Source organism: Phyllostomus discolor, chromosome 2 (genome assembly GCF_004126475.2).
Source record: "Phyllostomus discolor isolate MPI-MPIP mPhyDis1 chromosome 2, mPhyDis1.pri.v3, whole genome shotgun sequence".
NCBI lineage: Eukaryota > Metazoa > Chordata > Mammalia > Chiroptera > Phyllostomidae > Phyllostomus > Phyllostomus discolor.
This window is the reverse complement of record NC_040904.2, coordinates 10,009,518-10,024,233: the sequence shown is the minus strand read 5'-3', so window position 1 is coordinate 10,024,233 and position 14,716 is coordinate 10,009,518. Positions and strand designations below refer to the sequence as shown.

The following is a 14,716-nucleotide window of genomic DNA, read 5'->3' as shown; positions in this document are numbered from 1 at the left end:
CCTGACCAGGGCTGCCCGGTCTCGGGAGGCGCTGAAAGACCCGGAGAGACAGAGGGGAGGTGGTCACAGGGGAGGAGCCTCCAGGGACCTGCCAGCACGTGCAGTGTGGGGTCCCGGGCTGGACCCTGGGCCGGACCCTGGGCCAGGAAAGAGCAGTGGGAAGAAACTGGTGGAATCTTAGCAGAGGCCGTGGCTCATTCACAGCCACGTGCAGGTGACCGTGTTCTGTGTTCCACCACGGGGTGCGGTCACGGAGCCATCCCTGGGTGGGGAAGGCGGCGGCGGCGGGCGGGGGCTCTGCTTTCCTCGCAGTTCTTCCGTCAGGCTGAAACTCTCCCGGAGCGGAAAGATTTTTAAAAAATCTTTCCCGCAACACGTGTTTCACGGAAACGGTATCTCTGCGAGGACGGTTGGCTTGTTCTTGCTTCGTGGGGCCAGTAACTTTGCAGGAAACCCCGGGGCTCCTGTGTGCACTGAGGCAATTTTGAACAGACCCCGGAGGACGTCGTATTTCAAAGGGCTGCCGGCCATGGTTAGGCCAATTGTGCCCCAAAATGTTTCCTACTCCCTGGCATTCCATAACAACGAGCTGACGTCCCCACACCCTGGAGTAAGCTTTTTCTCTAACATTTGCTCCTTCTGGGAGCAGAGCGCCTTCGTGGGTCCTGCATGTTACCACAGATCCTTTCCATCTAAGAGGGCTTTGTATTCTGGCAAGACATGGTTTGCTTGATGTCCTGTTTCTTGAAGACTCGCCATCTCTCCAAAGTCACCTCTTCTGAACCACGACGGCCACACCCAGGCGGCCTGCACTGCTCGCTGTGTCGGTGGGGCCAATGGCCTCTTGACGGTATCCGTGCCCACAGCGCAGGGAGCCTCGCTGGGACTGGTGTCTCAGGACATGGGGGCCGGCTGCAGCCTTGAGGGGCTCTCGGCCTCTGCTCAAGACACGGTGTGCCGTGGCCTGCAGATGGGGCCGGGAAAGGCGCTAATAGGGGTTGAGCTTCTGCCGTGAGTCCACAGCCTTTCAGAAACTACCTCACAGCACGTTTAACTACACCATCCTCAGGGAGAGTTAGTGAGCCCGGCACTATTACCTGCATTTCACAGATGGAGAAACTGAGGGCCACTGTCGTCTCCCCTGCCTGGACCCCCTTAGAGCCCTGGACTCAGAGGTCAGCTCTGGCCAGATCCCTCCACCACTGGACGTGCATAAAATAAACGCCCCATCTTTCCCCAGACCCTCTTCCCGGAGTGTCCTAATTCCCATGTGCCCTGAGCCAGAGCCCCCAGGAGTGCGAGACACCCCCTTCCTCCTCCTTACATCCAGTTCCGTCCTGGGGGCTCGGCCTCCAAACCAGGCCGTCCACTGTGCCGTCTGCATGCCCAGCTGGGCCCTTACACTGTCTCACCACCCATGCCAGCAAGGTGCATCTCCACCAGCCTCTGAGGGCTCGGGTCCTTCCCCGGGCTCCCCACATGTTGAAGACACATCCCGGGGTCCCTGGGCCCTCCCTGGGTTTCTGCCTCCAAGAACACCTTCTAACCACAGGCATTTCTTCCTGCCGTGGGACATTTCCTGGTCTCCCCTCCCCCGCTTCCTCTTTTACCCGGGCCCTGGCCCCGAGGACTCACCTGAACCTTCCTGCACTGATCCATCACCTGCCCCTGCCCACCTCCATCTCCCACAGTGCCCCAAGGGGCACCCTCGTGGTCTCACCCAGCAGCTCCCTGGGTCTCTCCATTGGGTAGTATCTGCCCCCTCTGTGTGGCATTTTGGAGAGGGAAGCCCCACGTGTCCCCCACCCCATCCTTGCTCATGGGATCTTGGGGGGAAATGGTGGGGCAGGGCTCAAAGCTGGCTGTTTGACTCCTAAACCCCCCATCTCTCATTGCACCTGGATGAGGAGGACTAATATTCTTCCAGGCAGTCAGGGGCGGCTTCCTGGAAGAAGTGATGTGCAAACTGGGTTTTGAAGGAAGAGCTGATTTTGCTGGGCAGCGAAGTGTAAGGAAGCCCTCTGTAAACACAATCCACACACTCTTGGCCAACGACTGCCAGGGGGAGGGGGTGGGGGGAGAAAAGAAGAGAAGAGAGGGGGACAAGAAGGACCCACAGGGACTTCGGTGCTCAGCCACAGCGTGTGGGACTGTCCCACAGCAATGGCAGTCATCAGAGATGGCTAAGAGAGAGGACGTGACCCGTGTTGAGGGGAAAGCTCTGAATGAGGCCAGTGTGGGCTGTGGGGCGGGGTCACAGGGCCCCCCCCAGGGGCCCTGATAGCAACGGTTGGTAGCATTTCTGAGCAGAACTGACGGAAAGGGGGTCGGGGGAGACTGGGGGCAGCAGATGCTTGTGACCTGGGGTCCCAGCCCGGGAAGCGAAACTGCCTGCCCATGTTTCAGCACTGCATAAACTGCAAAGCACAGCATGTGTCTTGAAGAAAATTCAGAAATCCTGAGCACTGGGAAGAGAAAGAGGCACAGGAGAAAGAAATGAAGCCCTGACAGACGCTGCCCCCTCCCTGGGGGCTGCGGGGGTGGGGCGGGATGGCAGGTGGTTGGGGGGCAGCCTTTGACCCCTTCCAGCGGGTATCTGGAGCCATCCACGCCCACGTCCTGTGCGATGTCTTGTCGGACGGGTGCCGTCCCCACGGCTGGGTTCTGGGGAGGGAGGCGGGCGAGCCGACCTTCTGGCGGTGACTTTGGGAGGGGCTCCGTCAGCCTGCACTTTGTCTTGGAGAGACATGTCCCGTCCTGCCAGACAGCCCCGTGGGCCCCCAGATAAAGGAGGGGTCTTCCCGGGCCCTGGGCTGGAGAACAAAAGCCCCTTGTGTGCCAATCCGGGGCCAAGGCCCCCGTAGAGGACAGAGTCCCTTTCAACACCAACTCAGTCCTTCCAAGTTCAAGGCCAACTTAGCCTCCTGGCTCCTGGGGGCAAGCTGACGTGGTGGCCACAACCCAGTCATGCAAAAATACCCCAAAAGGACAGCCGTGACCAGTGGCCATCTTAGGGGCAGTCTTGGTTTTGTCTAATCTTAGCTCTGTCTCCAGCTACCCGCGCCCCATCCTCTCCCCCCCTCCCCACCCCCTCCGCTCCTCCCACACCCATTCAGTCCACCGGCAATGCCTAGGCTGGGTCTCCCAAATCTTCCCAGAGTCCCACTGCCTCACTCCCACCCCCACTGCCCAGTCCAAGCCCCCAGCAGCTCTCTCCTGGGCCAGTCTCCCCGCATCATCTTCATGCTCACCCTCCCCACCCCCGCTTCCCCATAGGGCCCGCCCCATGAGCTTTCACCCAGATTGGTTAAGGCAGGAGACATCTCGGCCCTGCTCACGCCCTCCACAGCACCCCCCCCCACCCCCCAGAGGAAACCTGTAGAGCCCTCAGGGTCGTCTCCCAGGGGCCCTGCCAGGGTCTGTGCCTTCCCTGTCCTGGTTGAGCTGTGTCCCCAGGTCTGTGAGGGTGCTCCCCACTCATCCTTCCGGGGTCTGCCCTCATGTCACCTTACCTGAGTGTCCCTGTGGAGGACAGTGCCCTGGCTCCGGCTCTCCCTGCCTGACTCCCCGCCCCCCCACAGGTAGCACTCCGCCCATTAGTACCTGGGGCTGTGGGATCCCCTGCGTGGGGGCCCCAATTCCCTGCCTCTCCTGGCCCCCTGGGCAGGGCTGGCCTGCAGGAGGTCGGGGCTCAGTGATGGTGGAGAGGCGATGAGTCCAGTGTGGTAAGAGCAGGGTGGGGGCGGGAGATGGGTGAGAGGCGCTTGTCTGTGATGAGTGGAGGGTGGGAGGACAGGGAGGACCCAGCAGGGTAGATGGAGGAGCCCCTGGGAGCCACGTGGCCGGATGGGGGTGGGAGAAAGGTAGGCCCCGCACCAGCGCCCGAAGCTGCGTTCATGGGAAGCACGGGTGGAGTGCTCCTGCAAAGAGCAGGCGGGAAGGCACTGCAGCCCTGGGGCCCCACCAAAGCTGCCGCTGGGGAATGAAGCCTGGGCAGCCTGAGGCGCTGAAACAGAGGTGGCCCAGCTGCCTCGGGCCAGGCCACCAGGCCCTGTGGGGACCCCCTCGGGTGGCCTGGGGATCCTCCGGGGTGGAAGCTCAGGACCTCGGCTTGCAGGTACCTCCCCGAGACTGGGGCTCCGAGTGCGTCTTCCCTCTTCCCGCCTCTTCCCTCCCGTCCCGGAAAGAAGGCAACACGTGCCAGGACAGCCCGTCACCCCGGCTGCCTCCGGCCGCTGCTGTTGTCCTGGCCGGGCTCCCACCACGTGCCAGGACTGCGGACGGGGACGCTGCCCCCCGGAGCCTGCAGGCCGAGGATTTCCTGGGATGGCAGGCTGGGGCTGGTCCGCTCTGGGAGAGACACAACTCGGCAGGAGTGTGCGGTAGCGGAAAGGATGTCTCACAGGCCACGATCGTTGGAGCATCATTTATTAAGCTGAGGGGGTTTGACGCCGCGAGGGCCCAGGGTGGGAGGGCGAGTCACGGCAGCAGGAGCTGCCGCTGGAGTCCCCACAACCTGCCCCGTCGGTCCGAGGAGTCAGGTGGGGTGAAGTTCATGTTTGACGTCACATCAAGGACGTTGTCACTGTGGTATTCACTCTCCCACGGGGGTTTGCCTGGCACTGGGGACACGTCAGGGGCGGAGCAGACACGGATCCCGGGCACACGGCACTCGCGCCACAGGGGAGCAAAGGAGGTGGACACATTATAAGGAGGTGGCGCCTGTCGTGTGTTCAAGGTGGTGTGTGCTGTAAAAAAAGAGAGCCTCCGACAGGGGTCAGAGTGTGCAGGGCCTGAGGGGACCAGGGTGGGCCCGGTCGGGAGGGTGGCAGCAGGACAGAGGGGAGCCAAGCGGGCACCTGGAGGGAGAGCAGCCCTGGCAGGGGTGCCCCGGGCGAAGCGGAGAGATGGCTGGCCATGGAAGAAGGAGAGGAAGGGGGAGTCGGAGGTGGGTTCGCTTATGCAGGTAGGACATGCATGAGGACAGAGCGAGCAGGACCCCAAGGAGCTCAGGGTAACTCCAGGTGCACAGGGATGCCCCCAGGGGTTCCCAGGGGTAACCGTCTACTGGGAAGCTGGCCCTGGACACGTCACAGGCGCTGACTGAAAGGGAGCTTTAGCAGAAGGTGAGTGAGGGCCGGCCTGCAGAAGGGGGCTGGGCAGGCGGCAAAGGGCCCGAGAACGCGCTTGCTGCAGGGCCCAGCTAGGCCTCCGAGGGCCGAGCTGGTAGGAGGAGCACGTGCTGCGTGGTCCAGAGGCGGCATTTCTGACAAGCTCCTGGGATGCACCGTGAGGTCCGTCAGGCACCGCCATCACAGTGGCAAGGGCAGGGGGTGGGGGGCGTCCAACTGTTCCTTGTCCTGACTGTCCTGGGGACTTCCTAGCAATGCCTGCCTCATTCAGTCCTTGTGGAAACACGTAGGAGGCAGCTGGGGAAGTGGCATGACCCTCCCTTCACGGAGGTCAAGGTTCGGTCTGCTCAAGTCATACACTTTGGCCACCGAAGGACCACGTTGGACAACGCCCCGGAGTGACACAGGCTGGCTGGCTGGCAGAGCTGCTTTGCAGACGGCAAGGGCTCTGAACACAGCCTGCTCGATCGTTCCACACCTGGTGCTGCCGTCAGCCCGCCCTTGGGCGCCAGGCCCAGTGCCAGAGGCCGGGCATCCAACCACAAACCCTCTTCGAGGAGACCATTAAAATTTGCTCCCCGTTTCACGTCTGCTCCTTCTCCCGATTCCTGTGAAAAGAAGAACAGCAATGATCGGGGGGCTCAGTGTAGGCATGTGCCCTCCTGGTGGCATGTCTGGGAGGAGCCATGTCCCCTCGGTCCTGGACTGCTGGGTGAGGAGAGAGCACCCGTCTGCCAGCCTCAGGAAATGCCTCGTTGAGCTCTCTGATTGTCTCCCCTTTGAATGACTTGGAACAAAGTTCTTTTTCTGAACGACTGAAATACTTGTACTGTTTGGGCCCAACCCAGGTGTTCCGGTAAGAGCCTCTAAAAATAAGCCCAGTCCCTGGCTCCCACGACCCAGCCGCTCAGCACCAGTGACTCAGCCAGGACCAGGCGCCTCATCATATAAGGATGTAAAAGGCCAGCCTGGAGCTCCGGCCCCCACTTCTGTCCCCCGTCCCCCCAAGGCCAAGAGGTCGGTCAATTCGTTTAAATCTCAGGAGAACCTCATGGGACACAGGAGAGAACTCAGACCCTGGGGCGAGGTGGGCTGAGGGCAGGGTGCCCTCTGCAGCCCCCAGGTCCGGGGCGGCCGTGGCGGGGCAGACCTCGGGCTCAGATGGCGTGGTGCTGCTGGGTGGGGAGCCTTATAAGGAGCTCCCTGGGCCTCAGCACCAGTTCCCAGAATAGCCTCCCGGCCTGGCCATAGGATGGGCCGACGCAGGGTCCCAAGCAGGGCACTGGGCAGCCAGGCCAGAGGCCGGCCAGGCCCGCTGGGGCTGATTTCCTTCCTCTTGGCGGCTGTGAGGAGGAGGAAGATGGGGAGGCCCTGGCGGCTTGTAGGTGCCAACCTGGGCTATTGTCCTGGCCTGACCTGGGCCCACAGGGCCCGCTGGTCACCGCCCACCAGGGTTTCTTAGCCCGTTTATGTACTACAGTCCCTCTGGCCATCTGGGAAAGCCTGTTGATTCTCAGAGTGCTGTTTTCAAATGTGTAAAATAAAACTGAAGGATTATAACCCAATTGCGTTGACAATTATGAATACAATTTCTCGATGTGGAATGGAATGGGGACGTTAACCACCCATACCAGAGGCGAGTCCAGTGGCTGCCATCGCCTCCTCCCCTCCGGGGCCACAAAATGCCGAGTTCCCTCAAGACCCCCATGAAGGACTCTGGGTGAGAGGGTGCCTCGGAGGGGGAGGTCTCAGGTCTGACACCTCCCAGGGTTTTGTCACCGGGAAGATTCGAACGCATTTCCCGTCTCTTCTTTTCTCTACCTACTTTTCCTTCCTCACCCACACACTCACACACTCACTCACACGCTCACTCACACATGCTCACACATTTACACTGACATGCCCATTCACTCCCGCTCACACACTTACCTTGATTCACTCACACTCACATGCTCACACACTCACCCAGTTACATTGACACGTACTATTTGCACTGACATTTGAACACAGGCTCGTACATCGACACGGACACACTCACACACGTCCATCATTTACGCTGATGCGCTCCCCACCTCGCTCCCCACCCCCACCCCCCAGGGCACCCATGATTCTGAGCCGGCAGCACAGGGCTCAGCCTCTGTGTCCATTTCTCAGGGTCTCCTTGTTTCCCCCACGGCCGGGCACGGTGAGATCAGGTGGGCGGCGTGGACCCTGCTGGGAGGTGGAGCTTGGCATCAGCAGTGGCACCAGGCTGAATCCTGGTCTCTTGGACGCACGGAAGTCCAGGCAAGGGAAAGGAGGGGAACTTTCAGGATTCTGAAAAACTGCCGTTTATATCTGTGGTGAGAGCAGTGTGGTGGTGGCTGTGGGGCAGGGGTGGGGGGGCATCCTCTTCCCAGAATGGGTTCCTGCTCTCTTGGAGGTTAGGTTCTCCCATGTCCAGGTGAGAGAGGAGGGGTCTCCTGGGAAACAACAAGCACTCGCCCACTGCCATTCCACGCATGTGCTGCTCACGGGGGCTGCTGGTAAAAGGGTCACCTGGCGGTGCAGCTTTTTAAGGTCCTAAACGATGGCAAAAGCGTGGTCTTCGAGGGCAAGCCTGGGCATCCCTGACGCCTGGTAGGAATGCAGAGCATCTCAGGCCTCACCAAGACCTGCTGACCCAGAATGTGCTTTTGCTCCCAGGCCCAGGGACTCCGGGATGGACATGAGGAGGCTTCCACAGTGCGTGCCCGTATTTCCCCCAGACTGCCTTCTCTGCAGCTTGTCAGAACCCAGGGGGAACCCCAGGGGACAGGAGCGTGGCCCCCCTGCCCCCACCCCCGTCCGCATTTTCAGAGGTGCGCAGACTGCTCAGAGCAGCGTTGGGGCAAGGACACAGACCCCACCCACGGGCCAGCCCAGCTCCCCGGCTGCCCCCCAAGGCCAAGAACGGTTTCACAATCAAAATGAAAAGAGGATGGATGCTGCAGAGCTGATGCCTGAGAGACCTCGCGCATGGAGCCAGAAACCTCACGGCCTGCCCTGCTCTGGGCAACAGAGAAGGGAGGAGGCCCCGGGGACGGGTCACCACCACGCACTGCCACTTGCCCGCCCCTGCCCGGGCGCCAGGAGGGCCACTTCCCCTTTGCTTGTATTTTCCCTGCTTATGTGGGCTTGAGGCACACCTTCCTGTTTATCAGCCTCTGGTTGGTCGGCCACATTTTATTTTTTAATTTTTATTTATTTAATTTTTTATTCACTTATTTATTCCTTCAAGAAACCTCACTGAGGATTTGTGTTTTGCTGGACACTGCACACAGGCCTGGGAAACAAAAACTGAGTAGATGTAACCCTAGATCCAGCTTCTTCTTTTTTTTTTAATTATTGTGTATTCTACTACAGTTGTCCCGACTTTTCCCCCTTTGCCCTCCTCCACCCAGCCCACCCCCTGCTCCCACCGTCAATTCCCACACCATTGTCCGTGTCCATGGGTCGTTCATACATGTTCTTTGTCTAGTCCCTTCCCCTTCTTTCCACCGTCCACCCCTCCCCTCTGGCAGCTGTCAATACGTTCTATGTTCCTACGTCTCGGGTTCTGTTTTGCTCGTTAGTACATTTTGTTCATTAGATTCCTCTTCTGACTTCTGGCCAAGATGGAGGCGTAGGTAGACAAACTGTGCCTCCTTGCACAACCAAAACAAGGATGACAACAGATTTAAAAACAAAAATCAACCAGAGCTGACAGAAAATTGAACCGTATGGAAGTCTGACAACCAAGGAGTTAAAGAAGAAACATTCACCCAGACTGGTAGGAGGGGTAGAGACGGCACTCAGGTGGAGAGGACACACAGCAAGGCGGTGGCTGGCGGACCCGGTGGTCCCACATTCACGTGCAGCTAAACCAGGAGGAACAACTGGGGAGTGAGACAGACCGCACAACCCAGGGTTCCAACGCAGGGAAATAAAGCCTCAAACCACCGACTGAAAACACCTGTGGGGGTTGAGGTGGCAGCAGGAGAAACTCCTAGCCTCACAGGAGAGTTGATTGGAGAGACCCACAGGGTCCTAGGACGTACACAAACCACCCACCTGGGAATCAACACCAGAAGGGCCCAGTTTGCTTGGGGGAAGCGGGGGAAGTGACTGAAATCTGGCAGAGAGTTGAGCAAGTGGCAGTGTTCCCTCTCGAATCCCTCCCCCATATACAGCGTCACAATGCAGCCACATGGGTTGTCCCGCTCTGGTAAATAACTAAGGCTCTGCTCCTTACTACATAACTGGCATGCAGAGACAAAAAAAAATGGCCCAAATGAAAGAACAGTTCAAAGCTCCAGAAAAAATACAACTAAGCAGAGAAGAGATAGACAACCTATGAGATGCACAGTTCAAAACACTGGTTATCAGGATCATTCTCCTGGAACTCACTGAGTTCATTCTCCAGGAACTCACTGGGTACTTCAACAGCATAAAAAAGACCCAGGCAGCAATGAAAGTTGCATTATGTGAAATAAAGAAAAATCCACAGGGAACCAACAGTGATGGGAAGGAAGCCAGGGCTCAGATCAATGGTTTGGAGCAGAAGGGAGAAAGAAATATTCAACCAGAATAGAATGAAGAAACAAGAATTAAAAAAAAATGAGGAGAGGCTTAGGGACTTCTAGGACATCTTTAAACGCTCCAACATCCGAATCATAGGGGTGCCAGAAGGTGAAGAGGAAGAGCAAGAAATTGAAAACTTATTTGAACAAATAATGAAGGAGAACTTCACCAATCTGGCCAAGGAAAAGACTTCCAGGAAGTCCAGGAAGCTCAGAGAGTCCCAAAGAAGTTGGACCCAAGGAAGTACATACCAAGGCACATCATAATTACATTACCCAAGATTAAAATTAAGGAGAAAATCCTAGAAGCAGCAAGAAAAAAGGAGACAGTTATTTAGGTCCTTTGCCCATTTTTTAATTGGATTTTTTTGTCTTCCTGGTGTTGAGTCATATGAATTCTTTATATATTTTGGAGATTAAACCCGTGTCCAAAGTATCATTAGCAGGCACTGAAGTCTGTCTGGGAAAAGTCCAGCCATTTTTAATATAATGAGAATGGTTTGCACAACACCGATGTAACCTGGCAGCCATGGAGAGTGGACTGGAATGCACATGTGTGAACAATGATGACTTCAGTGCTGTCAGTGGGGGCGGTAGACGCTGTTGAGTGAGCTTGTGTGCTGTGTGCTTGTTGCATTCAAAACGATGAGCAAGTAGAGCAACAAATCTGCATCAGATTTTACGTTAAGCTTGACCATTCCTCCACGGAAACCATTCGGACGATTGGCTGCAGCTATGTGGTGATTGGCAACCTCATCACTACAGCATGCCCATGCATGCATCACGTGCCATGCAGGGTTTTTTAGTAAAACATCAAATCACCCAGGTGACTCAGCCCCTCTACAGCCCGGATTTGGCACCCTGCAACTTTTGGCTTTTCCCAAAACTAAAATCTTTGGAAGGGAAGAGATTTCAGACCATCGATGAGATACAGGAAAATATGACAGGGCAGCTGATGGCGATTGGCAGAACTGTGTGAGGTCCCAAGATGCCTGCTTTGAAGGGCACTGAGGTGCCATTGTCCTGTGTACAACGTTTCTTGTATCTTCTTCAGTAAATGTCTCCATTCTTCACAGCACATGGCTGGATACTTTCTGGACAGACCTCGTAAGCTCTCCTGCATGGTTGGTTCCCTTTCCATTTTGTTGATAGTGTCCTTAGCCGTGCAGAAGCTTTTTAATTCAGTGTAGTCCTATTTGTTTATTTTCCCTTTACTTCCCTTGCCTAGGAGATATATTGGCAATAATATTGCTATGTGGCACATCTGAAATTGTACTGCCTATGTTTTCCACTAGGACTTTTATGGTATCATGACTTATACTTGAGTCTTTTATCCATTTTGAGTTTATTCTGGTGAATGGCATAAGTTAGTGGTCTAGTTTCTTTTCTTTCTTTTTTTTTTGTTTTGCATGTAGCTCTCCAGATCTCCCAACATCATTCATTGAAGAGGCTGTTTACTCCATTGTGTGCTCCTGTCCCCTTTGTCATTAACTGACCACAGAGACGTGGGTTTACTTCTGGGTTCTCTGTTCTGTTCCATTGATCTACGTATCTGTTCTTATGCCAGCACCAGGCTGGTTTGGTGACAGTGGCCTGTGGTATAGTGGTGATATTAGGTATTGTGATCCCTCCAGCTTAGTTCTTTCTCAGGGTTGCTGAGGCTGGCTATTCAGTGTCTTTTTTGTTGTTGTTGTTCCATATAAATTATTGAAATGTTTGTTCTAGGTCTGTGAAATGTGCCATTGGCATTTTCAAAGGGATTGCATTGAACCTCTAGATGGCTTTGGGTAGTGTGGACACTTTAACGATGCTAATTCTTCCGATCCACGAGCACGGTGTGTGCGCCCACTTGCTTGTGTCTTCCTCCATTTCTTTCCTCTGTGTCCTACAGTTTTCTTCTTTGGTTACATTTATTCCTAGGTATTTTATTTATTTATTTTTGCTATAGTAAATGGGATTTTTTCTTAGTTTCTCTTTCTGATAGTTCATTGTTGGTGTACAAAAATGCCTTCACCTTCTGAACATTGACTTTGTATTCTGCTACTTTGCCAAATTCACTTAAGGTTGAGTAGTTTTTTTGGTGGAGCCTGTAGGGTTTTCTGTGTGCATTATCATGTCATCAGCAAATAATGAGTGTCACCCACCTTTTTACTTGTCTATGGGGTCTTTTGGCATAAAAAGTTTAACTTCTGGTGTCAACCAGTTTATCCACCTGCTCCTCTGGATCCTGTGTGAGTGTGCTCTGGCTTCCGCTGGCCAGTCCTACTCCAGGGTCAAAACCAAGGTCATCCGTCTTCTCTTCTGCTGGCCTTAGGGTGTTGTTTTTCATATTTTGTGAACAAAGCAAGAAACAGATCCGACTATTCACACATTATTCCATCCTCCCTCCTTATTCAAGACGCACCCCCTGCCATGGATGGAGCTCCCACAGGTGTTGGGGGCCTTCCCTGCACCCACTGATTTCTTCCCCATTTCTGTGACCAGAAAACTCTCTTTTATTTCCTCTGCTGTTCTTACGTGTCTAGATGTCTATTAAGGCACATTCTGAGTTATTTTTTTAAATGGACTTTTAGGGAAGTTTTAGGTTCACAGCAGAGTTGAGCGGGAGGTACAGAGCGTTCCCATATGAGCCCCCACACACTCGGCCTCCCTCCCTATCAGCAGCCCCACCGGCGTGGCGCGGTTTTTACAAATGCCGAACCCACACTGACACTTGTGGGCACCCAGTTCATACTAGGATTCACTCTCAGTGTCGTACGCCCTGTGGGTCTGGACAAATGTATGACGACATGTGTCTCCCATTATAGTTCATGCAGAATAGTTTCCCCCCCCCCCCCAAATCCTCTGTGCTCCGCCTATTCATTGAAGCTCCCTCCCTCCCCCCCTACCGCCAGCCACTGGCCACCACTGGTCTTTTTACTGTCTCCATGGTGTTGCCTTTTCCAGAATGTCACTGAGTTGGGATCACACAATGTGTAGACTATTCAGAGGGGCTTCTTTCACTTTGTAATATGCCCTTAAGTTTCCTCCACGTCTTTTCATGGCTCAATAGCTCATTTCTTTTTGTCCCTAAATAACATTCCATTGTCTGGGTGGACCACGGTTTATTCATCAACTGAAGGGCGTCTTGGTTGCTTCCAAGTCTGGCAATCGTGGATAAAGCTGCTGCAAACACCCGTGTGCAGGTGTCTGTGTGCACGGACATTCCGAGCCCCTTCGGGTAAACACCAAGCAGTGTGGTTGCCGGGTAACTCGGGGTGGGGCCCAAGCAGGTTTACAGTTGTTCATATCGAAAACAATACAACCGTTAATAAATAATGCAAGAATAAACTCTGTGTTTTGCATACTCACAACTCCCGACCTGCTTTTGCCCCACCCTGTATGATAAGAGTAGTTTCGGCTTTGTAAGAAATCGCCAAACTGTCTTCCGTGGCGGCTGCACCATCGTGTGTTCCACCAGCCATCCGTTCGAGTCCCCGCTGCCCCGTGTCCTCGCCGGCATGTGACGGCGTCTGCGTGCCGGACTGTGGCCGTTCGAACAGGTGTGCAGTGGTGCCTCACCGCTGTTTTGGTTTCCATTTCCCTGAGGACACACAAGGTGGGGCATTTTTTCAGGTCCTCACTGGCCGTCTGTGTCTCTCCTTCGGCGTGGTGTCCGTTGAGGTCTTTGGTCCATTTTTTTAAATTGGGTTGTTCATTTTCTTGTTGAGTTTTAAGCATTCTTGTATATTTTGGGTACGGACCTTTATCAGATGCATGTTTTGCAAATATTTTCTCCCAGTCTGTGGCTTGCCTTCTCACTCTCTTGATAGTATCTTTTGCAGAGCAGAAGTGTTTTTTTTGCAAATGATACGAATAAGTTCATTTTTAAAATAAACATTTCACTGTAGTTGTATTACAGTTGTCCCACTTTATCCCCCTCTGCAGCCCACCACCTGCTCCCACAGACAATCCCGGCCCTGTTGTCCATGTCCACGTGCCATTCGAATACGTCTGTTTTCATGGTCCTGTGAGCCACGCTCCGTCGGTAGGGCTGTGGGCTGCCTCTGCCTCCTGACGTGCAGTTTCCCATCCCCACGAGGTTCCGCTTCTGGAGACACTGAAGGCACGTTCCCAGGAAGAGCCAGAGGGATTTGGAGTCCAGGACAATGACGACAAATACCCTGATCTTCTCTTGGTTTATCCTGCTCTGCCTTCAGGCACTTGCTCATGAGATCGGTGCCCTTGCGTGTAGTTTCTGCTCTAAAGGTTCATGGGGAGGCTTTGTTTTTGTTTTTTAGGGAGAAAGAGAAAGAGAGAAACACTGATGTGCAAGAGATACGTGGATTGGTTGCCTCTTGCAGGCCCCCCCCCGGGGGCCGGACCCACACCCCAGGCATGTACCATGACTGGGAATCGAACCAGCAACCTTTCAGTTTGCAGGCTGGCGCTCAAGCCATGGAGCCACACCAGCCAGAGCAATCATGAGGCTCTTTTTCCCTCTGGACATGGAATCTAGATCTTTGATTCTGAAACCGAATTTGGACTCTTGACTCTGGAGCCCCAGTTGCCTTAGCGAGTTGCTCTGTGGAGTCAGGCCCAGGCCGGGCGGTCCACGGGCCGTGATGCGGTGAGGATGTGCGCCTGGAGGGGGTGTCGCTGGTGCAACACCGTCGGTCTTCTCCAGTTCGACTCTTCTCCCCAGGGTGGCCTTGGTCTTGGCTTGCTTCTACATCTGCCTCGGGCTGTGGTCTCTTCTGGACTCAGCACCTCACTCTGCAAAACTGAAGCCGCATCTAGAGTCTAGGCCCCTCAGTGTCCATCTCTGAAGCGAGCTTTTCCTTGGTAGCGTAACCTGGGAAAGGTTGTTGGTCAAATGCTTCGATGAGGATTTTCTAGTGATCTTTTGTGAATTTGGTGCGGCTTCGTCTATGATTCACTGTGTCTTGAGCCACGCTGGAAGACAGGAGCCTCAACCTTCTACCAGGAGACGAGAAGTTTTTTAACTTTCGTGACATCAAATGA

The 14,716-nt window shown here is 54.9% G+C and overlaps 1 pseudogene; it reads right to left on the bottom strand.

Annotated features, from left to right (window-relative positions):
• Nucleotides 1-4,479: 4,479 nt before the first annotated feature.
• LOC114490721 lies at nt 4,480-14,716 on the bottom strand (annotated as a pseudogene).